Source organism: Chanodichthys erythropterus, chromosome 14 (assembly GCF_024489055.1).
Source record: "Chanodichthys erythropterus isolate Z2021 chromosome 14, ASM2448905v1, whole genome shotgun sequence".
Taxonomy (NCBI): Eukaryota; Metazoa; Chordata; class Actinopteri; order Cypriniformes; family Xenocyprididae; genus Chanodichthys; species Chanodichthys erythropterus.
The window spans coordinates 42,242,953-42,267,191 of NC_090234.1; the positions used below are offsets into that span (position 1 = coordinate 42,242,953).

Below are 24,239 nucleotides of genomic sequence, written 5' to 3' on the forward strand. Positions count from 1 at the left end.
TCTTGAGAAGAACATTGCCCATCTGGCTTGACGTGGGTTGAGTCGTTTGGCCGCTTTCAGATACTCAAGGTTTTTATGGTCAGTAAGAACTTGGAAAGGGTGGTTAGCTCCCTCCAACCAATGCCTCCACTCCTCAAGGGCGAGCTTGACAGCCAGGAGTTCACGGTCCCCGATGTCGTAGTTTACCTCCGCCGGGTTGAGCTTGCGGGAGAAGAAGGCGCATGGATGGAGCCTACTTGGATTCCCCTGCTGCTGTGAGAGGACCGCTCCCACTCCGGTGGTGGAGGCGTCCACCTCCACGACGAATGGTAACTCTGGATTGGGGTGGACGAGGAGGGGAGCGGTGGTGAAGGCTTTCTTGAGGGTCTCAAAAGCTTCAGTGGCAGGCTGGGACCAGGACAGAGACTTGGGCTGTTTACGGAGCAGGTTGGTGAGTGGGCTGACGATGGTGCTGTAATTTTTGATGAAGCGACGGTAGAAATTGGAGAAGCCGAGGAAACAGAGTTCTTTAATGGTAGTGGGAGTTGGCCAGTTCTGGATGGCGGAAACCTTCCCCTCGTCCATCCTGATGCCACTGTGGTCAATCACATATCCCAGGAAGTGGACCGAGGACTGATGGAAGGTACACTTCTCTGCTTTTAGGAAGAGTTGGAACTGCCGTAAGCGCTTGAGGACCTCCGCAACGTGGTGGCGATGTTCGGCCAAGCTCCGGGAGTAGATGAGGATGTCATCAATATACACCAGAACGAACTTGTGGAGGAACTCCCGGAGCACCTCATGGATGAAATCCTGGAATACGGAGGGGGCGTTGACCAGGCCATACGGCATCACGAGATATTCATAGTGGCCGGTGGGCGTGACGAAGGCGGTCTTCCACTCGTCCCCCTCGCGTATCCGGATGAGGTTATACGCGCTGCGGAGGTCCAGCTTGGTGAACACAGTGGCACCGCGGAGATGTTCCAGGGCCGCTGGGACGAGGGGAAGTGGATACCTGAATTTCACGGTAATCTTGTTCAGTGAGCGATAATCGATACAGGGCCGCAAGCCTCCGTCCTTCTTGGCCACGAAGAAGAAGCTTGAAGCAGCAGGGGAAGTAGACGGGCGGATGTATCCTTGGTTAAGGGCCTCTTTAATATATTCCTCCATGGCCTTCTCCTCCGGTACAGATAGGGGGTAAATGCGTCCCCTAGGCACTGGCTCACCCGGTAACAGATCGATGGCGCAGTCCCATGGCCGGTGTGGAGGAAGCTTGGAGGTGCGTTGCGGGCAGAAGACGTCACTGAAGGGGGCGTAGTCGGGTGGAACATCGACGGAGCGTTTTTCCACAGGACTTTCGATGGAGGTAGCGTTCACGGAGATATTCTTGGAGAGAGGAGATCTTGGAACAGGAAGTTCTGGGAAACAGCTGGAGAAGCAGTGGTCGCCCCACTTCAGGACTTCGCCCGTGCGCCAGGAGATGGTGGGATTGTGGAGTTCCAACCACGGGCGCCCTAGAACCACGTCAGCGGTGGATTCCTCCAGAACCAGCAGATGGATGGTCTCAGAGTGGAAGATACCCACTTGCAGTAGAAGGGGACCAGTAACGCGACGAACCATCTTTCGGCTTAGGGGTTTGCCCGTGATGGAGTGGACCTGGTAGTTAATCGGAGAAGGCAAGGTCTTGAGCCCGAGGTGTCGACAGAGGGCGCCGGAGATGAAGTTTCCTGCTGACCCTGAATCGAGGAGCGCCACCACTGGAACGGAAGCATTAGCAGCAGTAAGGTTTACGATAGTAGTGAGTGGTTTCATCTTTTGGATTGAAGGAATGATAGCACTCACCACAGGTCGAGGAGGACGGGTTGGGCATGTGGAGATGACATGCCCAGGGGACCCACAGTACAAGCAAAGATTCAGGGTCAGCCTTCTCTGCCTTTCTGCTGGAGACAAACGTGAGTTATCCACTTGCATGGGTTCGGTGGCTGGTTCTGGAGAGCTGACGGGTTCGGACCGACGGAGGAGGGTGGTGGTCAGTGGTTGGCCCTGGTGCTCAAGGAGACACGACTGCATACGAGAACCCACACGGATGGCGAGTTGGATGAATTGTTCGAGTCCCATGGAGTCCTCGTATGCAGCGAGATGCAACCGCACATTAGGCTCCAAACCTTGTCGAAAGGTGGTGATGAGGGCTTGTTCATTCCAGCCGCTGGTTGCGGCGAGCGTTCTGAACTGCAAGGCATAATCGTTAACAGTCTGGTTTCCTTGTTTTAAATTGTACAGTTTCTCACCAGTAGAAGAATCAGCCAAAGGTCTTCCGAAGACTTCTCTGAAGTGGGAGACGAACGCTGGATAGGATTTAACGACTGAGCCCTTTTGAGTCCAGAGGGAATCCGCCCATTGAAGGGCCTTACCTTGCAGTTGGGAGATTATGAACGCTATCTTCGCCGTTTCGGTGGGATAGAGGTGCGGCTGCATCTCCAGGACCAACTCGCACTGAAGAAGGAATCCGCTGCAATCCTCCGCCGATCCTGAGTAGGGCGCTGGTTTGGCCATGGGACTGGCGGTGTAAACAGGTGAAGCAGCGGTGACAGTGGATGCGGAAGTGGCAGCGGTGAGGGGTCCTGGCGACGGTGACTGTGGTTGAGGGGTGAGTGCTCGGCGCAATGCGTCCACGAGCTCTTGAAAAGGGTCATGGTAGCTCATGCTGATGTATGGCTGTTAAGGTCCGGTCTTCTGTTACAACAGAGACACCGGAAGCAGAGATAAAAGCAGTTGGGTTGTTTATTGAGACAATCAGCAGAGCAAACAGGTAAGTGAATGGTGATAATGAAGGTCTTGGAGGTGAATGAGAGGTAATACTGTCCTTATTCTTCGTATTGCAGGTGATGGTGGAAGGAGACGCTGGAGATGGCTGACTGGAACACTCACACACACAAGCAGGTAGGAACACGAGGAGTACTGGAGACAATGGAGACGAAGGAGATGATGTAGACAGGTAAGTATCGTTTTGAGAGTCCTTGAGGTAAGTGAACAACGAGGTGTATCACGAACGAGACCGGACAATGTGTGTGTGTGAGTGTGGGGTTCTTATAGTGGGACTGATGACTGTGGTGATGAGCTGCAGGTGGCGGTGATTAGAATTCCGGTGATTGAGTGCGCGGGTAAGGGAGTGAGGTGGAACCTGACGTGTTTGTGACATTGGTGTGTATGAATGATGGAAGTGGCACCAGATATAATAGTGGTCAAAATACAGAAAGTGTAATTGACTTAACATTAGTATCGCAGGAAATAGCAGGTATCGTCAGATGGGAGGTGTTAAATAAAACATCAGTAGGTCGTGATCACTACCCTATAATAGCCAAGATTGGAATAGACGTTTATCATGAGGAAGACCCAAGAATACAGAGATGGAAATTAGATATGGCAAACTGGGAAACATATTATGTAAAAATAAATGTGAGAGTTTAGACATAGAGGATTTGTCAGATGTGGATGAATTTAATACAAAAATGGTGGAAATTTTTATAAAGACAGCAGAGGAAACAATACCAAGGAATACAGGGAACAGAGAAAAAGAATGTTCCATGGTGGGATGTAAATTGTAATGATGCTGTTAAAAGAAGAAACAGGGCATTCAGGCAGTTAAAAAAACATCATTCACTAGAGACATTAATCCATTATAAAAGATCTCAGGCTATAGTTCGAAAGACAATAAGAATAACAAAACGTAAATATTGGCAGGAGTACTGTACTAAGATTGGAAGAGAGACATCATTGACTGAGATATGGGGAATGATTAGAAAGATGAGTGGAATCAGAAGGAATTATATAATGCCAGTATAAGTGGCAATAAAACAGCAAAGTTGAAATGTTAGCAGAAACATTAAAGTATATAGCTCAGATAATTTATCGATCGGAGCCAGACAGTGCAGAAAAAGTACTCTAGCTCTGAATCCAGGGATTAATATACAAAAGAGCACAATAACAGATGATTTAGATGCACCATTTAGTTTATTTGAATTAAAAAGGGCTATATCAAAGACACGACAGTCATCTCCGGGGAAGGACAGTATCTGTTACAGTATGTTGGCACACTTGGAAAATATTGCACTTAATGTAGTTTTAAGATTGTTTAATAAGATATGGGAAGCAGGCAAAATACCTAAAGCATGGAAACAATCAATAATAATACCAATAGTAAAACCTGGGAAAGATCCATCAGACCCTTCAAGTTATAGGCCAATAGCACTTACATCACAGTTAGGGAAAACCATGGAACGTATGGTGACCGATAGATTAACATTCTTTTTAGAAAGCAGAAATGTATATTCACCATATCAAAGTGGGTTTCGTAAAGGGAAAAATACAATGGACTCTTGTTTATGCCTGGAGTCTGAAATTAAAAAAGCTCAGACAAATGGGGAGGTGGTGGTAGCTGTTTTCTATGATATTGAAAAAGCATATGATACTGTATGTTGTGTAAGGAAGGGCTACTTATTAAATTAAATAAGTTAGGTGTTGGTGGTAGACTATACAAACTGGGTGTTGGACTTTTTATTTGACCGGGCAATAGAAGTCAGGGTGGGCACAGAGTATTCAAAAATGTATAAAGTTGAAAATGGTACACCACAAGGCAGTGTGTGTAGCCCAGTGCAATTTAATATCATGATTAACCCTTTCGCACGTAAGTTTTAAATATTCTGGCTGACCCCCCAGCGTGAGTTTTTTGAAGCGACCGTTATTTAGAACGTATCACTTTATGGTTTCCATGGTGACGCGTCATTGCTTGTTATGTGACACACCGCAGCACTGTATGAATGATAATCTGCTTTCATTTAATTTTTCCTTTGTTATTCATAATATTCACAAATTTGTTGACTATAGCATGAAATATCTAATGTTCCGATTGCCAAATATGTGCAAGTGGATGTGTTTTGCTGTTTAAACACCTTTATAACATCATGTTAGTTGAGCCATATGCGCGATGGGCGCCGCCATGTTAGTTTGCGCCGCACAGAGAATCGGATCTGTTGGATTTACAACCCGTGAATTTATCCACTTCTCCCGAAATACATGAAAGTAAGTGAGTCGGTGAACTGGGGAAGAATAGAGTAAGCTTTAAAGTTACTTTCACAATGTGTATCTGATATGAATAAAACGTGTCGTCTAATTATAATGGAAAGGGTTGTTATTTCCGCTTCTATAGACACCATTGTGTATTTTACAAACTCTAAATATATTGTTTTGTTAGTACTCGTGTGTATTTAAATGTCTGAAATCTAAAATAAACATTATTTGGTTGAAAACACTGCATATATGTGATATGAAAAGCGCTGCACGCGTCCGTCTCTGGTTTAGCGCCAGCCAAAGCGCGCACGCACATTTGAATTTGGCAGTTGATCACGCGATGCGCTGAACGTTCTAATCACACCGGTGTGATCGTACGCTCCTGGGACCAGACAAGACTGATCACACCGGTGTGATCGTACGTGTTAAAGGGTTAATGATATATTTGAAAAGGTTGAAAAAAATATTGGGAAGTCTTTATACGCAGATGATGGGGCTCTATGGATAAGAGGACTAAATTTGAAATTCACACAGAAGAAAATGCAGGCAGCAATTAATGAGGTGGAACAGTGAGCAAATAAATGGGGTTTTAAAGTGTCTGTTGCGAAGACACAGGTGATATGTTTTTCAAGGAAGCATAAGGAAGTGTCATTACAATTATATGACCAAATACTAGAGCAGGTCAAGGTCATAAGATTCTTGGGAATATGGTTTGATGAAAAACTGACTTGGAAACAGCACACCGATAAGGTAAAAAATAAATGCAAAAATATCTATAACCTTTTGAGATGTTTGTCAGGAAGGGACTGGGGAGCTACTACAACTTCATTGCTAAAGATATAGCAGGTTTTATATCAGGCATCTACAATGGATTCTGGATGTATAGCGTATATGTCAGCAGCATGTCAGTGTCATCTAAAAAAAATAGATGTGGAACAGGCACAAGCATTAAGGACGTGTAGTGGAGCATTTAAGACATCTCCAGTAGCTGCTATACAAGTGGAAATGGGGGAACAACCATTAAGGATAAGAAGAACAAAAATAATGTTAACATACTGGGTTAATCTTCAGGGACACTATGGTTCTCACCCAACTAAAGCTATTTTAGAGGATTGTTGGGAACACAATAAAAGTAATTATTTAAGTTTTGGATGGGTGGGGAATGCTAAAGCAGAAAGCCTTGGCCTGTGCAACAGAAAATATAGTCCTACAGTAGCATAGTGTCGAATTGTGCTATATTAAATTTGATAATAATAAACGTTACGTTACATCCTTATATAGCACATTGGCTACAACTAGACGGGACATATCAGACTCTTCTCCGCTTCAAATACGTAAAACATTAAACTTTATAAACATGTTTTTTGAGTAAAGAAAATGCTTTACATTTTTTTTTTAAACATCAGATCTTTATTTACCTTTGCATTGCACAGAGGAGATGTCCAAACTGCGTGCGCACTTCATTCAGAGGTGAGGCGGATTAATGAAGCTTGATTGACAGTTTGAGGATCCAATGGAGTTAGGAGGTTTTGTCACAAGCTCTTTAAAATCCTTTTCATAGTTAAATATTTGTAAAACCCACATACCAGCGTAAATGGTGACCTATTTTTTTTTTTAATAACTAGTGCTTTATGTTTGACTGAACTGTACAGTTGTGCTTATATGTTGTTCAATAAATATTATTTTATATAAATATGTCCATTAAGTAATATGGATTGAGTGAACATTACATTAATACGCCATTAGATGGCGGCAACACTTTACAGGAGAAGTGAGTCACAAGAGACTTTTAAATTGAAAGGAACTTTTGCAAAGGAAGTTGTTTTAGCGCTGTGGTGTTATGGATGGAAAATTCCCAAAGCTAAAAAAAAGACAAATACAAAGATCGCTTACCTCAGCGGACATTCAAGCGGACTTGTATAAAGGATATAATATTATGGACATTGAAGACTTGCAGACTGAATGTAATGCAATATACCAGACACAGGTAATAGCCTACTCTCTCTCTCTCTCTCTCTCTCTCTCTCTAATACTGTAGAAAATTCAATGTGTTTCAATCGGTTTCAATGAAGCGACTCAACGTTCCTTCGTTACTAGTTCTGAAGTGACGTTTTAGAATTAGTAATGGAGGCTTGGTCCAACTGTCAAATTGAGATTTTAATCCATGGCGGAAGGAAGTAGTGCTGCACAAAAGAGGGTTTTAAAGACACTCCATTGTTGTTCTTATTTATTTACACACTCGTGCCGTCGAACTGTTGTATAAACGCAATATCACACGCGTAGCCGTGCGATATGGCTGTATATCAGCACGCTGTGATTCGTCCGTAGGCACGAGGCCGCAGGCCGAGTGCCGTAGGTAATCACAGCGTGCTGATATACAGCCATATCGCACGGCTACGAGTGTGATATTGCGTTTATACAACAGTTCGACAGCACGAGTGTGTAAATAAATCAAACATGGTCAAACATGGGCAAACACAATCAGTCCCATGTAGGCTGTCTACATGGGCCCAAGGTAGAACCCACATAGGTAATCTCTATATGGGATCAGAATAGGGAAATACATATGGGGCTCACATGGCCAAACCATAGGGGTCAAACATGGGCAAACACAATCAGTCCCATGTAGGCTGTCTGCATGGGCCCAAGGTAATACCCACATAGGTAATCTCTACATGGGATCTGAATGGGGAAATACATATGGGGCCTGCTTTGTCAACGTCGTCAGGAGTTTTTATAACTCTGAATAAATCAGGAAATGTCATGGTCATCTTTAACTCTGAGGAACCCTTTCCTAATTCCTGTTCATTGTGGATCTCACAGTAGGACACATAGCCCTAAGAGTATATATTTTTTTATATTTTAAACAAACAATGTTAAAGTCTCTGCAATCACAGCTTTTACATGTCAACTCCATCATCCCATTGCAATAGTTTCTGTAAATAATCTTGCCATTTTTAAAATATATTTATTAAGCCAGGTACAACTGAGGGGGGAGCTAAATTTCTCCACTGTATAACGTGTGTGTCACGAGGGTGGTTGCATACACATAAACAAAGATGATGATGAAGGTAAATAGGTAATATTTAATAAATCCAACACATAATCCTAGTGAAACAGGAACAGAGCAACATACATGTACAACACATTTGTTTACTGATGACACTGGACAGTGAACTGAAGCAGAGCCAAACAAATATACAGATCCAAACAAACGTGATTTTGACAGCATGGTTAAAGGGTTAGTTCGGCCAAAACTGAAAATTCTGTTATGAATTACTCACCCTCATTTCCTAATTTAATTTAGGCTTTTATTCACATATAAACATTGACCAGCGGACATAAACAAAAGCTCAACCGAACCTGCTTCAAATGCGAGAACAAACCTCCTCCGAAAGCTCAAACGTGCTGGGTAACACACGAGAATGAACCTTACTGGTTCTCGTAGGCATCAAGCAAACATGCTTGAGCTTCCTTGTATCACAAATGATGCATGTGACTTGTGAATAAAACCCTAAATTCAAACTGTTCATCATATAAAGCTACTGATTCTCTTCAGAAAATTTGGACTAAACCGCTCAATTCAAATGGATTAGTTTTATAATCTCTTAAATGAACTTTTTGAAGCGTCGAAGTGGTAGTTGCTTAGTATGGGGCCCCACACATGACATGCAGGGAAAAAAGTAAATTGTGTGCACATTTACTAATTTGTTCCTTCGATTTATAAATTGTGCACACAATTTAGTAAATCAAGGGAATTAATTAGTTAAGCGTGCACACGATTTAGCCTACTATTTTTCTCCTTCATGTCATGAAAGTCAGAAAGTTCTCAGATTTCATCAAAAAGATTAATTTAACTTAATTTGTGTTCTAAAGATGAATGAAAGTTTTACAGGTTAGGTGAGTAATTAATGACAGAATCTTCATTTTTGTGTGAACTAACCCTCTAAATATTTTATCAACTCCGTCTGACTCCGGATTTTGTCTGATGGTTGACAAGTGCTCTCAAAAACGCTATTGAAGGAATGGATTCATGAATCCACTGCTGCTCCAATATATATATTTTAAGCTTTTAATCAAAATGTATCTTTCTGTTAAATTATTTGAATGACTTCTTCAATGTATGTTAAAGCATTTATTTTCTTTTTCAAACACTATAAAATGATTTTGAATATGTCTTCCTCTGACTGAGAGAAAAGTACATGTTATCAGTATGTTTTGGTAAAATTTCCTGTCATGAGTCCAAAAGGACATCCGGTACCTAAATCCAGGGTCCCCTCATCAGCATTGCGATGAACGGAGATAAGCTTCTGACTATCTGTGTGGAAGATTACCAAATTTGTCTATTTTTCTTAGCCAATCAGAATCATTCAACCTGAAGTAATGATGTGGACTCTGTTAGAGTATAATTTTTATGGAAATGTGAATGTACGCAGAGCGGCCTACGAACTCCTTGAGAGACTTGAAGCTGGCTTCTGCTGATGAAACTGCAAACTGTTCTTTCTTACATTTTTTCTTCAATTTATTATTTTTTTTTACTTTGACTCCGGGTCTTTATTCAATATATCTGGTTTCAAGGGTCCTACACTGTTTATCCCCAACACTATATAATTGGTTTATTATGTTTTAATTCTTCAAATTTTGTTTCATGATTCTGTTTACATGACTGTATATTAGGCCCCAGCTGGACCTTTGTCAACAAGTTACAAGATAACACTATCAGGTGAAGGTTTTTGTTAATTTTGTAAGATATCTTTTTTTCAATTTATTGTGTAAAAATGTTAAAACATCAATGGAACTACATGATATGATGTATTATTTACCTAAGGACATTGAATAGATATGTTTAATATTAAAAGGATGGAGGGGAATTAAGGAACAGGAACTAGATACTGTGAAAACAGGGGAAAACAGAATTTATTTTATCATCATAGCTCCTATACTGAACATCATTCTTACATGAGTGAAGACTAAGTTACAACTGCGGTGAGTACATCTTTAATTATATGATGTGATGATGTAAAAGTGTTTTAAACTAATCATAACAGAATAGAATACAGGTATTTCATAATAAGTTTCTTCAGCTGTAAGGGGGAAGTGGTCAGTTAGCTAATTAACTAAGGTTTCACGAGTTCACACTTACAAATAAGTCAGGTAAATAAATTGGTAAACGTATTTGGCGTGCTGTCCGGGGAGAGGGCTCCGAGCTCGGTAATCGGCCCGAACACAGAGTACCCCCCCCCCCCCCCACAGTTTTGACTGTGATTATAAACAGGCCTGAACTCATGCCGATTGGGTAGATACGTTGATTACAGATTGTTGACAGCTGGTTGAGATGACGTAATCATTAAGATGACGTAATGATTGGGTAGCTTATTTGACTTGTTCCTCCTGAACTACGTTAATGAAACATAATTAAATTAATCGATTAGTGAAATGTAAAATACACGTCATTTGAAGCTATCCCATGGCACGGAGAAATAGTCAGGTCAAATAGTTAAAAGTTTAAACACAAAACGTTTGTTTATCAGAAGAATATTACTTTATATCATTCGATCTTCTAAGCCTTTTATGATTTAATTTGATGCCCTTTTGTCTTTTTTGGCGCACATTTCTTAATTATTTGCATTATTTAGACAGATATTTATTCTACTTTACATGTTGAGATATAGACTTCTAAGGTAAACACCCTTTCCGAAATTTTTCTATTTTTTATTTACGGAATCGCATTGAGAGGTTAAACGCGTCCGCCCGTTATAGAAGTGGATCTTCTCCAAATATAAGTTGTCAATGCGCCTGTCCATTAAGGTGAACTGCACAGTTTGCCAAAAACCATAGTCACAAACGGTGGACAAATATTAATACCTATTAATATAATATTGTAACGAGGTTAGTAGATATAGGAAGAAGGAGGCGGGAACCGGCGAACATTCAACAAAACTTTAATATAAAATAAACAAACAAAACGAAAGTAATGCCGGCAGACCCTCGAAGGACGTCTGCCGGCCACACAAACATAACAAAACATAAAATAAAGTCCAGGCCTGGTCCTCTCTCGTCCTTCATTGTAGTCGCTCCTCCTTTTATGCCTCCGGAGCTCCTCCGTGAGAGACTCGAGGCCGGCACGCCTCGCAGGTGACGCTCATTATCACTCGCGTCACCGGCCTCGCGCCGTTCCCTCACGGCTCTCGCCCGCCCTGCTCGTCACATACCCCCAACGCCCCTCGCAGGCCGGGGGGTACCTCCGAGACTGCGCTCTACTCCCCCCCGGGGCCTGTCTCGGCGGCCGCAGCACCTGGGGGTAAGGACAGACGAGACGAGAGAAAGGAGACGGAAGCAAGGGGAGCGACAGGACGAAAGAGGGGAGAGAGGAAAAAGAAAAAAAAAAATTCTTGGTCCGGTTCCCCGACACACTGCCGCTTGGTCCTCAGCCTGCCGAGAGGCTCTTCTTCGCGGTGCCATGCGGTGGCACTGGACGCTCGGTGGACGGCCCGATCCTCGACCGCCTCCTGGCGGCCGGCGATGGCTCCTCCGACTGAGGGCAGCCGGCAGCGAGTCCCCCGTTCCCTGCTCCTCCCCTTTATGGCGGACGGCAGCAGGCTCCGGCCCACGGCGAACGGCGGCGACTCCTCCGCTCCCTCTTGGACGGCAGCCACCCCACCTCGTCCCAGGGGCACGGCCTCGAGCTCTCCGTCCCACCTTTCACAAGGCTCCAGTACCACCGCTTCGGGCAGCCTCTCGCGGTCTTCACTCCCGCGCTGCCCGAACTCCGCAGCACCGCGATCCCCCTCAGCAGCGAGGGCTCTCCGACAGCATGTCCCTCCTTCCTCCCGGGTTTCGGCACCAATGTAACAAGGTTAGTAGATGTGGGAAGAAGGAGGCGGGAACCGGCGAACATTCAACAAAACTTTAATATAAAATAAACAAACAAAACGAAAGTAATGCTGGCAGACCCTCGCGGACGTCTGCCGGCCACACAAACATAATAAAACATAAAATAAAGTCCAGGCCTGGTCCTCTCTCGTCCTTCACTGATGTCGCTCCTCCTTTTATGCCTCCGGAGCTCCTCCGTGAGAGACTCGAGGCCGGCACGCCTCACAGGTGACGCTCATTATCACTCGCGTCACCGGCCTCGCGCCGTTCCCTCACGGCTCTCGCCCGCCCTGCTCGTCACAAATATCCATTACATTATTGGAGCCTAGCCAACATTTGTATGTGGAGCCCATATGGGTATGAAATGGGTTGAAAAATGGGACAGGATTTGTATGCAGGTTCCATAATGGCCCCATGTTAATTGCCCAGGGCAGCGTTTCCCAAAAGCATCGTAAGCCTAAGTTGATCGTTGCTCCATTGGTTTCATTGAGAGCACATGTGTCCTTAAAGTCTGTCATGATTTTTTTTATTTTTTATTATTTATTATTTATTATTTTAGGGCCATGAATGGGTGTCCTTTATTTTGCCCCACTGAAGGTGGCAACCCTAACTTCTAAACAAACATTAGTTTAACTTTAAAAACCTTTTCTACAATGATCATACTTACATGTACTTCTCTGGATTTTTTTTTTTTTTTTTTTTCAGATCCTGAATAGCTGGCAGGTGTTCTTCTACCATGTAAGTAAATTGAATGTATTATTTCGCCATATGCAAATATAAGGTTTCGCTAAGGATATTAAAATCAGATGATGTAAATCATGTTGCATCACATCTTTTTAGAAATTAAGTTGCAAATTGTCCACCTTGTCTATGTAACAAGTAGTCAGAAGCCATGGGGTCGTGTCAGGGCGCCGGTCCTTGGTCTCAGCTGGATACGGCCCGGAACCGTTTGAATACGGTAAACCTCATTCATTCATTTATGATCCAAAGCTTCCTAAATCAGTGTTTTGAAATCGTCCGTCACTTAATAAGTCGTTATTTTGTTTTTTTGGCGCACCAAAAATAGTCTTGTCTCTTTATAATATTAAAGGGATAGTTCACCCAAAAATGAAAATGTGATGTTTATCTGCTTACCCCCAGGGCATCCAAGATGTAGGTGACTTTGTTTCTTCAGTAAAACATAAATTATGATTTTTATATTCTAAAACACCACTATGTCCAACTGCGTTCAGCAATTGCTTGGTGAGGTCTGATTGCACTCTGACAACGACAGTGATGTCTCGCGCATATACTTCAATGAGTGCTAGACATCACTGTCGTTGTCAGAGCGCGATCAGACATCACCAAGCGATTGCTGAACGCAGTTGGACATAGTGGTGTTTTAGAGGTAAAAAGGATATAAATACTGTTCGGTTTCTCGCACAAACCGATCCTTTCATGTCTTAGGACATCAATGTGCCGTCACGAGCCGCAGGGTTTAATTTGGATTCGTCTGTGCATGTTTATTGACTCTTATAAACTGTGTGACTATTTTCTCGCATTATAAGACTGACAGACATCAACGGTTGGGGTTAAAAATCATCATTTGTGTTCTACTGAAGAAACAAAGTCACCTACATCTTGGATGCAGTAAGCAGATAAACATCAAATTTTCATTTTTGGGTGAACTATCCCTTTAATATTGCATGGCCTTAGATTTAGGTATTAAGATTCTAAATGTTTTATTATTGGAATGTTATTAATGTTATAAATAATGTTTAATAGTATAGGCTACATAATAATCCTGTCATAAACAAATTATGCCATTAAAATAGTTTTAAAAAGAGTTAATTTATAGTTAAAAATTGAACAAAATTTGCATATGTGTCTGTCATAATTTTTACTTATTATTTATTATTATTTATTATTACTAATTTATGCAGCCTAATAATCCTTTAACTGGTTTGAAAATATAAATTGATAATGTGTTATGTGCCAGGTTAAAGAGATTTTTTTAGTCTAGATTTAAACTGACAGAGTGTGTCTGCATCCCGAACAATGCTAAGAAGATTGTTCCAGAGTTTAGGTGCCAAATAGGAGAAGGATCTGCCGCCTTCAGTTGATCTTGATATTCTAGGTAATATCAGCTAGCCTGAATTCTGAGATCGCAATAAACGTGAAGGACTATAATGCATTAAGAGCTTTCTTAGGTACTTGGGAGCTAAACCATTTAGTGCTTTGTAAGTAATTAACAAGATTTTAAAATCTATACAATGTTTAACAGGAAGCCAATGCAGTGATGACAGAACTGGGCTAATATGGTCATACTTCCTAGTTCTAGTAAGAACTCTAGCTGCTGCATTTTGTACAAGCTGTAGTTTATTTATCAAGCGGGAGGAACAACCACCCAGTAGAGCATTACAGTAATCTAGCCTTGAGGTCATGAACGCATGGACTAACTGTTCTGCATTCTTCATTGAGAGCATATGTCGTAGTTTAGATATATTTTTAAGATGGAAGAATGCGGTTTTACAGATGCTAGTAACATGGCCTTCAAATGAAAGATTGGTATCAAAGAGCACACCCAGGTTCCTGGGTAGTCTTGCACACCCCTAGTAACTACCGATTTAGTCATACTGAATGTGATTATCTACAAACACTGAACTGCAGCCAACCGACCAGGGGTGCGTTTCCCAAAAGCATCGTTAGCCAACTAACAACACAAGTTCCGTTGTTACTTACATTGTTCAACGATTTGGTGTTTCCCGAAACCATTGTTCAAACGAACATTCGCAAACTGCATTGCGAACTTGTGTGGTCTCGAGAGCTGTCGTTAGAAGCATAGTTTCCTGTTTTTATGACATGTGGACTAATAAATCGTTATCTTGAGCAAAATAAGCATTAATTAAATCTCAAACGGGTTGATTTAAAGAAGTTATAACTCACCAACTTTGTGACGTCATTCACCTACGTGGTTGAACGACAGGTTTGTGACAATATGGTTAGTCGTGACTAGCTAGTTGGTTTGTTCAATGATGCATCATACTATGGTAGTTCAGCAGCGAGTAACATCGTTGTTCAGGAAACGCACCCCAGACTATCCTTATTTGTAATATTAATTAGCATGAGTATTGTTATTTGTTTTTGCAGAGGCTCTTAAGAACAACCCCCTGACAGGGTTAACTCCAAGGTTAACTTGCAAGAAGCGGAGAGGGCACTGTCTAAGTGGTTTTCTGGAGCAAGAGACAGAGGGCAGCGAGAATGCACCAAAAGTTGGCTGTAGCTTAAAGGGATAGTTCACCCAAAAATGAAGATTCTGTCATAATTTACTCTACATCAAACCTGTATAAATTTCTTTGTTCTGCTGTACAGAAATGATGTTTAGTAAATGATGACAAAAGTAGATGATAGCAAATGATGACAGAATTTTCATTTTTGGTGAACTATCCCTTTATGGTTGAGTTGTATGGCTTCTGTTGAAATTGAAAGGATTTCAGTCTCACTGTGTTCTCTACTGCATTCTGCCCTGGTAATTTTTTGCTATTTTATTTGTGTGGTTTTGCTATTCAGATTACTATTCGGGTAGAAAATAACATATAAATAAAAGTTGTGCATTGTTAACATGATAGTTTGTCTTAGTGAGGAATGCATTTATCTTATTTTGAAGATTTACTGAAGATGGGACCAGGATGGGTTTTGCATATGTTAAAATAGTTGGACCCTACCTAACACCCAGTGAAATCCTGCATATAATCTACATGGGAAATTGACAAAGGGCCAACATGGAACCCATGGACAATCCCACTTACAACCCATATTTCAAGCCCATGTAGTAGCCACATAAAACTTAAAGCTGGGACCCATATGGGTCTTGCACAAGTTGCCCAGTTATTGCCCACCTCGTGGCTAGTGCAATCCTGCATGAAATCCATCTGGGCAATTGGCATGGGGCCATTATGGAACCCATGGACAATCCCATATAGAGCCTATTTTTCAGCCCATTTCAAACCCACATGGGCCCCACATAAAAATAGTATCTGGGTTAAAGCTGGGACCAAGATGGGTCTTGTGCATGTTGCACAGTTGGGGCCCACCTATTGACAAGTGCAAACCTATATGAAATCCATGTGGGCAATTAACACGGGGCCATTATGGAACTCACGGACAATCCCATATAGAGCCCATTTCAAACCCACATGGGCCCCACATAAAAATAGTATCTGGGTTAAAGCTGGGACAGAGATGGGTCTTGCACAAGTTGCCCACTTGGGGCCCACCTATTGACAAGTGCAAACCTGTCTGAAATCCATGTGGGCAATTAACATGGGGTCATTATGGAACATGCGGACAATCCTACATAGGGCCCATTTTTCAGCCCATTTCATACCCATATGGGCCCCACATACAAATGTTGGCTGGGGGATTCACTGCATTTATGGCCAGAAAAGCAACATCGTAAAATTCGGATAGTATTTTTATTTTTCGAATATTAATTACAGATCGAATATTCGACTCTTTGTGCACAACCCTATTCGCAATCGTGATTTGCAAAGTCAGAATTGCTTCATATAAAGCCAGAATTGTGTCTAATAAAGCCAGAATTGTGAGATATAAATTTCAATTCTGATTTTTTTTCTCAGCATTGCAAGTTTATATATTCTGACTTTATAAACCACAATTACAATCCATATAATCCTTATTTTTTCACTCAATTGGAAAATTTATTTTTATAATATTCTCTCTATATTAGTATAATGTTTTTACTCAAGTATTGATTCATAAAAATGAAAACCAAAAACTAGAGTGGAATAATTGTTAACATTAGGGATAAGAAAGCGGTAAATATATTTTCAAAATTAATGTACAAATGATTCTGTACCTCTTCCGGGTTAAAATGGATGCAAATGCAATAGGAGGGTTAAAGGTCTTTAATGACGCTCCGTATACTGGGATGTCAATTTGATAGGTGCTTGATATAATATAAATTGTGCTTTAAAAAGTCCTCGAAAGTTCTTGAATCTGGTGTTCATGGAAGAGTGGGAAACCTCCTTCATATTCATGACATGTGCTTTGAAAATTACATCCAGGACAAAGGACTCAAAGCTCAGGATGGTAGTCTTTTGTCTTTTCTCCTAGAAAAGAGATGAGCCATGATAAATACAGCTGTTTGTTTAGACTACAGTATATTCTTTTACCAAAACATGCACTCTTGAAAATAAATGTATGGTTTATGTCAGGCATTCCACATTACCACCATCTCAATCTCTTGATAAACTTTTTGTAAGTAAACAAAAGGAAATCACCTTTTTGCCAGTAGAGTGAGCCGATTCCTGTACCATACTCGTTTGAAGCTTTACAGATATACATGCCATTGAGGTCAGATGTCAGATCCAAGAAGATGATTTTGTTCCCTTCTATTTTAATGGCATCATTAGGGATAGTCTGGTGTTTGCTGTTCCATGAAAAAGAGCAAAGAATATAAAATCGGTTTAGTGTAGTTTGGTTTTAACGTTCTACCGCACACATTATGATAGACCTATAGAAAAAAAATTTTTTGACTCTTTTTCTTTTCTTAGAATGGCTTAACTTGGTGCTGTAAAAAAAAAAAAAAAAAAAGGATTTTTTTTTTTTTTTAAGGTATTTTATGATATGTTGCATCATCCAATAGTGGAATTAACTTAGAATAAGTGTAAGTGTATATAGTTAATATTTTTCCTCAAAAATGTTGTTTGTATTGAATCAATTGGTGCTATTATAAGCTTTAACAGAAATTATAAACAACACCTTATACATACTTTCCAACATCTTGTGCTTTTATTCTGCTTTATATTATTGAATGAATTTCATTACATTTTTCATGAATATTATTTAAAATGCAAATTTATACAGTTAAAAACAAATAATACTGTTTATCTTGTACCATAAAACATTGGCAAGAAACCAAAAACATTGTAGTTCATGAAAATTCAACATTACGCAGATGTATGCACCTGCATACACCTGCTGGACAGCTTGTCATAGCCAGGTTGTTCAGCAGGTACCTGTTCGTCATTGTTGACACAGTGTAGAAATTGTTTGATAGCCTCCCATCTTTTCATTGACATTGTCTCAGCCACACAATCTACTCTTGTCATTGTGCCCCAAAAATTCGGGTGTGTGGCAGGCCATGTACAGACATGTGATGACTCTGAAAGTCTCAGAGTCTCAGATGGCTTACATAAAAGTGCTGATCGAAGAGTATGTGGAAATGAGACACCGGTTATTTCCACATGCAAATCTCAGAGCAAAACACCACTTTCTGCTTCACTATGCTGTGTTGTAGGCCTATGTTCTTGCACAATGATTTATACATTTTTCTGATTTAGCTGATATTTGTAAATATGCTCAATGTATTTGTTACTGTGCCCTCACTTTTTATTTATTGAATTATTAACTTATATTTGTTGGTAGTGGCATTTATTTAGCATTGTTCCAAGCCAGGCATATATGTTGTAGTAACGTTAAGCAGCTGTGGCAAATGAATTACAATATTATGTGTGTATTGGACATTTAGTGCCTTCATCGCACTACTAATGAAATGTAAGGGGTCACTACCATCGTTGTTTTTATATTGACCAAACAGGAGGGCCAGACAAACTTGAAACCGGAATGTATCTATACAATTAAAATGTTCAATGAATTCATGCATCACAGAATAGGCTTCTGTTTCACTTGAGTAGCCCCATACAAGAGGGGCTGACTGTAACTTTTCCCTTTGATGGATGTTCTAAGACTTTCAATGTAAAAACATAATTTTCATCTCATATTTCCAGATATCATAGAAGGTGGAATGTCACCCAGATAGCACCAGTTCATCTACAAACTCGATTCCAAAAAAGTTGGGACACTGTACAAATTGTGAATAAAAACAGAATGCAATGATGTGGAAGTTTCAAATTTCAATATTTTATTCAGAATACAACATAGATGACATATCACATGTTTAAACTGAGAAAATGTATCACTTTAAGGGAAAAATAAATTGATTTTAAATTTCATGGCATCAACACATCTCAAAAAAGTTGGGAAAAGGCCATGTTTACCACTGTGTGGCAACCCCTCTTCTTTTTATAACAGTCTGCAAACGTCTGGGGACTGAGGAGACAAGTTGCTCAAGTTTAGGAATAGGAATGTTGTCCCATTCTTGTCTAATAAAGGCTTCTAGTCGCTCAACTGTCTTAGGTCTTCTTTGTTGCATCTTTCTCATTATAATGCGTCAAATGTTTTCTATGGGTGAAAGATCTGGACTGCAGGCTGGTCATTTCAGTACCCGGATCCTTCTTCTACGCAGCCATGATGTTGTAATTGATGCAGTATGTGGTCTGACATTGTCATGTTGGAAAATGCAAGGTCTTCCCTGAAAGAGACGACGTCTGGATGAGAGCATATGTTGTTCTAGAACTTGGCTATACCTTTCAGCATTGATGGTGCCTTTCCAGATGTGTAAGCTGCCCATGCCACACGCACTCATGCAACCACATACCATCAGAGATGGAGGCTTCTGAACTGAGTGCTGATAACAACTTGGGTTGTCCTTGTCCTCTTTAGTCCGGATGACATGGCGTCCCAATTTTCCAAAAAGAACTTCAAATTTTGATTCGTCTGACCACAGAACAGTTTTCCACTTTGCCACAGTCCATTTTAAATCAGCCTTGGCCCAGAGAAAACGCATGCGCTTCTGGTCATGTTTAGATATGGCTTCTTTTTTGACCTATAGAGTTTTATCCGGCAACGGCGAATGGCACAGTGGATTGTGTTTATGATTTCCATTACAGTAGCATTCCTGTATGTGATGCAGTGCCATCTAAGGGTATGGTTTTCTGGCCTTGACCCTTACGCACAGGGATTGTTCCAGATTCTCTAAATCTTTGGATGATATTATGCACTGTAGATGATGATAACTTCAAACTCTTTGCAATTTTTCTCTGAGAAACTGCTTCCTGATATTGCTGCACTATTTTTCGCCGCAGCATTGGGGGAATCGGTGATCCTCTGCCCATCTTGACTTCTGAGAGACACTGCCACTCTGAGAGGCTCTTTTTATACCCAATCATGTTGCCAATTGACCTAATAATTTGCAAATTGGTCCTCCAGCTGTTCCTTATATGTACATTTAACTTTTCCGGCCTCTTATTGCTACCTGTCCCAACTTTTTTGGAATGTGTAGCGCTCATGAAATCCAAAATGAGCCAATATTTGGCATGACATTTCAAAATGTCTCACTTTCAACATTTCATATGTCATCTATATTCTATTGTGAAAAAAAATATAAGAGATTTGTAAAATTATGGCATTCCTTTATTATTCACAATTTGTACAGTTTTTTGGAATCGGGTTTGTATGTGAAGTTGCAGAACAGTCTTCTCCAGGTGAGGGAGCACATGTTGATGATAGTGTACCTGAAGAAATTGATGTGGTTAATGCAGACCAATGTAAGAATGAAGTACAAGATGCCTACACAGACAATCTAGCTCTGTTTTACTAGGGTTTGCAGGCAAAACAATTAGTTCCGGCCTCCACAATTACAGAGATAGCAAATAAAATGCAAATTCTTCTGGATATTCAACAGGAATATTCAATGAATGTGTTGTCTCGAGATCTTGAACAGTATGTTGTTTCTGCTGAGACCTTAAGATGTCTTGGGAAAAGTGCATATGAGCAGAATGATGCGATTTTATATGATGCAACCTATCAGAGCTTCAACCATCTTCTTGTTGAAGATGGTACACTCTATACACACTCATTTCACTGATGGCCATGCCATTAGATCTAATGCCATGTTTGTGTCAGACCCAGACTCATTAAAGCTTTTTCAAGACTCTTTTGAGATGGCTAATCCTCTTGGATCCACCAAGCAAAAGCACAAAGTTTAGTCTACTTCACTCTGGGGAAATTCTATCCACACAACTGGTCAACTGTTGATCAAATACAGTTGGCCATACTCTGTTTAGAGAAAGACTGAAAATATTTTGGAGTGGATAGAGTTTTCAGTAAGCTTGAGACATGTTGAGACTTGCGTGAGCTGGAGGTAAAGGGCATATCTTTTAAGGGAAAGCTATATACAGGGACGGTTCCATGCATAATGGGAGATAACCTGGGCTCCCACACGATTAGTGGGTTAACAGAAAATTTTGGCACTGCTGAGTATTTCTGTAGATACTGCTTGATGACAAGAGATGAATTTCACGCTAACCCTCTCACAGCTGTCACTCAGAGAGATCCTGCTGGTAATAAAGAGTCTGTGCAGTTTTTGGACATACACCTTGAAGTGACCATGCATCAAGGCATTAAGGCCAGAACACACCAAGCCGACGCCGACGAACTAGTGGCGACGAAAGCAGACTGCGGGGTTGGCTCACGTCGACAGCGTCTGGGTCCAAAGTTGCACTGACACACCAAAGCAACGTTAAACAGCCAGCGGCCAAGCAGCACGTTAGTTCTGCGCCTGCGTGAGATGAAATGCCTTTCTGAACCAGCAGCTGAAAAGCCAATCAGAATGATCAAAGGCCCGACAGACCGATGAGCTCCGACGCCGATTCAACATTTAGAATCGGACGGGAAAAAAAGGCGATGAGGACCAACTTCAGCCGACGGTGCGGAACACACTGAGGAAAAACTGCCCGACGGCTGACCGTTAGCTTGGTGTGTTCCTGCCTTTAAACACAAGTGTTTTCAACAAACTGACTAACTTCCATGTGTGTCACCATGGATTACCGCCCTGCCTAGCACATAATTTGTTTGAGGGTGTTGTTGATTATGACCTAGCGATGTGTTTGCAGTACTTAATTCAAACAAAATGTGGTTCAGTTACGAGTCACTAAATGACAGACTCAGACCCTTTCCTGGTGAAAGCAGCAACAAACCAAATGCTCTACCCAACAAAGGAGTAAAGCTTGGAGGCCATGCAGCCCAAAACGGGAGGCTTTTGAGGTTGCTAACAATTGGCAGCTGGTACTTCTACTGAGGGAGTTGGTTGAATTTGTCTGTGCGCCTAGACTTTCAGAGTCTCAGATTGCTTACATGAAAGTGCTGATCAAAGAGTATGTAGAAATGAGACACCGGTTATATCCACATGCAAATCTCAGAACAAAACACCACTTTCTGCTTCACTATGCTGACTTGACTTTACAGTTTGGTCCACTCATACATACTTGTCCATGCACTTCGAAAGCAAGCATAGCCATTTCAAAAGGTGCATCAGGTCAAGTAGGAAAGTCCCTTGCTCATAGACATCAGTTGTTTCAAGCATTTCAGAGTAGTGGCAATTTATTTAGCCAAACAGTTCAAGTTTCAGACTCCACTAGCTTTTATCCAGAGCTCTATGATAGTAGCATAAGAGAAGCAGTTGCAGACTTTGGACTTACCTCAGTTAACTCAGTTGTCACAGATAAAATTCAAGTTAGAGACACTTCATACGCAAATGGTATGCATGGCTTACTGAAATACACCAAAAGACAGATACAAATAGTTAGCATTTTTATCAAAGATGAAACAACTGGCCTACTTTTGCTGCGGGGGAAAACTGCTAGCTGGGTGCCTGAGCTTGGAGTGTACGAAATGGATAAAAATGCTTCCGATAAAGCTCATCTGTAAAAATCTTGACAAGCTCAGTGACTTTACTTCATTTTCTTTTTTACCACAGATGTGCAAGGTTACTTCTCCCACTTAAACATATCCCACTATGGAGTGTATCAAAGTTATGCCATCACTCAGAAATGATTTGATGGATTCACTCAGACTCGATATGATTGGCATAAACAGTGTAGATTACTATAAGCAATGGGTTACAATTTAAAGCTTGTATACCTTAAATTTAATTGTTCAATTTAGCTCATTTGATTTTACTTGTATCTTTTATAATTATTATTGTTATTATTATTGTTATTATTATTGTTATTATTATTGTTATTATTATTATTATTAAAGATAAATCTGCCCCAAATCTTGCTATACGATTTTGATCAGAACTAAAGTGATTAGAGCAGGAGGCCTTGACTTGTATTTGCATGTACCATATTGTTATTACTTAATGTCCATTGCTCATGTTCCTCATTTTTGGTTGCTCATTTTTGGTCCGATTCTCCGTCTCCTCATCAGAATATTCATGCACTTCAAACACCATCTCTGACACAAAGTTCTGTAGCGTGTTCCACATCTAATGAGGTATATGTTGTACCATGGCACAAAATGCACTCAAACCTCATGCTTTCCTTTAATGGAAAGAAAAGACCAAGACCCAGTGAGAGAAGAGAGAATTGTCATTGATGATTGGCCTGGAAGAGCAAAGCAGGTTGTAGATAAATATCCCTGCTCTAAGAAAAAAGAAAAGAAAAAAGAAAAGTGCTATATAGCACTAAAAGTTGTTATTGGCTAGTAATCATAAGGGAACCACTCTACAGCACCTTTGTCAAATGGTGCTATGCAGAACCCATAAGAGGTGCCATATCGCATTTTATTTATTCAACAAAAATGGTGCTAAACAGCCCCAACAGTGGTTCTTTAGCTCGTAAAGAACCTTTAAAGGGGCTTAACAGGTTCTTTGTATGGCAGTGGTGCTATATAGCACCTTAACACTAGAACCGCCAACGGGGTAAATTTTATCTGTAGCTGTTTTTCAAATGTTCATAACAGGTTTTCAATAAAAAACACATTCAAGTCTCCCAGTCATTGACTTTTACTAAAATTGTGTAATTTACAATCCCTTGGTGTTAAAAATTGTTTAGATAAAACCAGATCATAAAATGGGGCATTTATACCTATAAGCGCCGCGCGGGTCAAATTTACCCGCTATATAATGCCTGTATGTTCGCTTGGTCATTTTTGCGTCCCCTTATGTTTAAACATTGTACATTGCTAAGCAACGCCTTTCAGTTTCATAAATAAAGTCACAATGAGTAAAAGGCGGCGATTTACGGATGCCGAAGAGGTAGAAGCCCTAAATGCCGTGAGTGAAGGAGAGTCTTCATATTCAAGGAGAGTCTTCATATTCTCCTTCAAGGAGAGTCTTCATATTCTCCTTCAAGGAGAAGTATCTTCATATCTCATGATCTTCAGGAGTCCTGCACTAGAAAATTGATGGCTGAAACATATTGTATCCAGCTTGCATCCATCAACAAAGGAAGCAATGTAAATACAGTATTGGAAGAGTGGCCTTTCCTTTTTGAAGCTGTTGACCTGTTCGATCACACATGTACACTAATTGGCTTTCCAGTGCAAAAAAAGCTGGCAGAGGAATTAATAAAAAAAAAAAAAAAAAAAAGGAAAAACCATAAAAGACTTCCTTAATTCAAAATAAATAAAGTTTG

The 24,239-nt window shown here is 40.8% G+C and overlaps 1 long non-coding RNA gene across 1 annotated transcript; it reads right to left on the minus strand.

Annotated features, from left to right (window-relative positions):
- Positions 1–16,785: 16,785 nt before the first annotated feature.
- LOC137036262 (uncharacterized) lies at positions 16,786–22,356 on the minus strand. The gene is made up of 3 exons (XR_010897145.1): positions 22,299–22,356; positions 17,199–17,347; positions 16,786–17,027 (listed from the first exon to the last, which is right to left on the minus strand). It is a non-coding gene; the product is annotated as an uncharacterized lncRNA (long non-coding RNA).
- Positions 22,357–24,239: the final 1,883 nt, after the last annotated feature.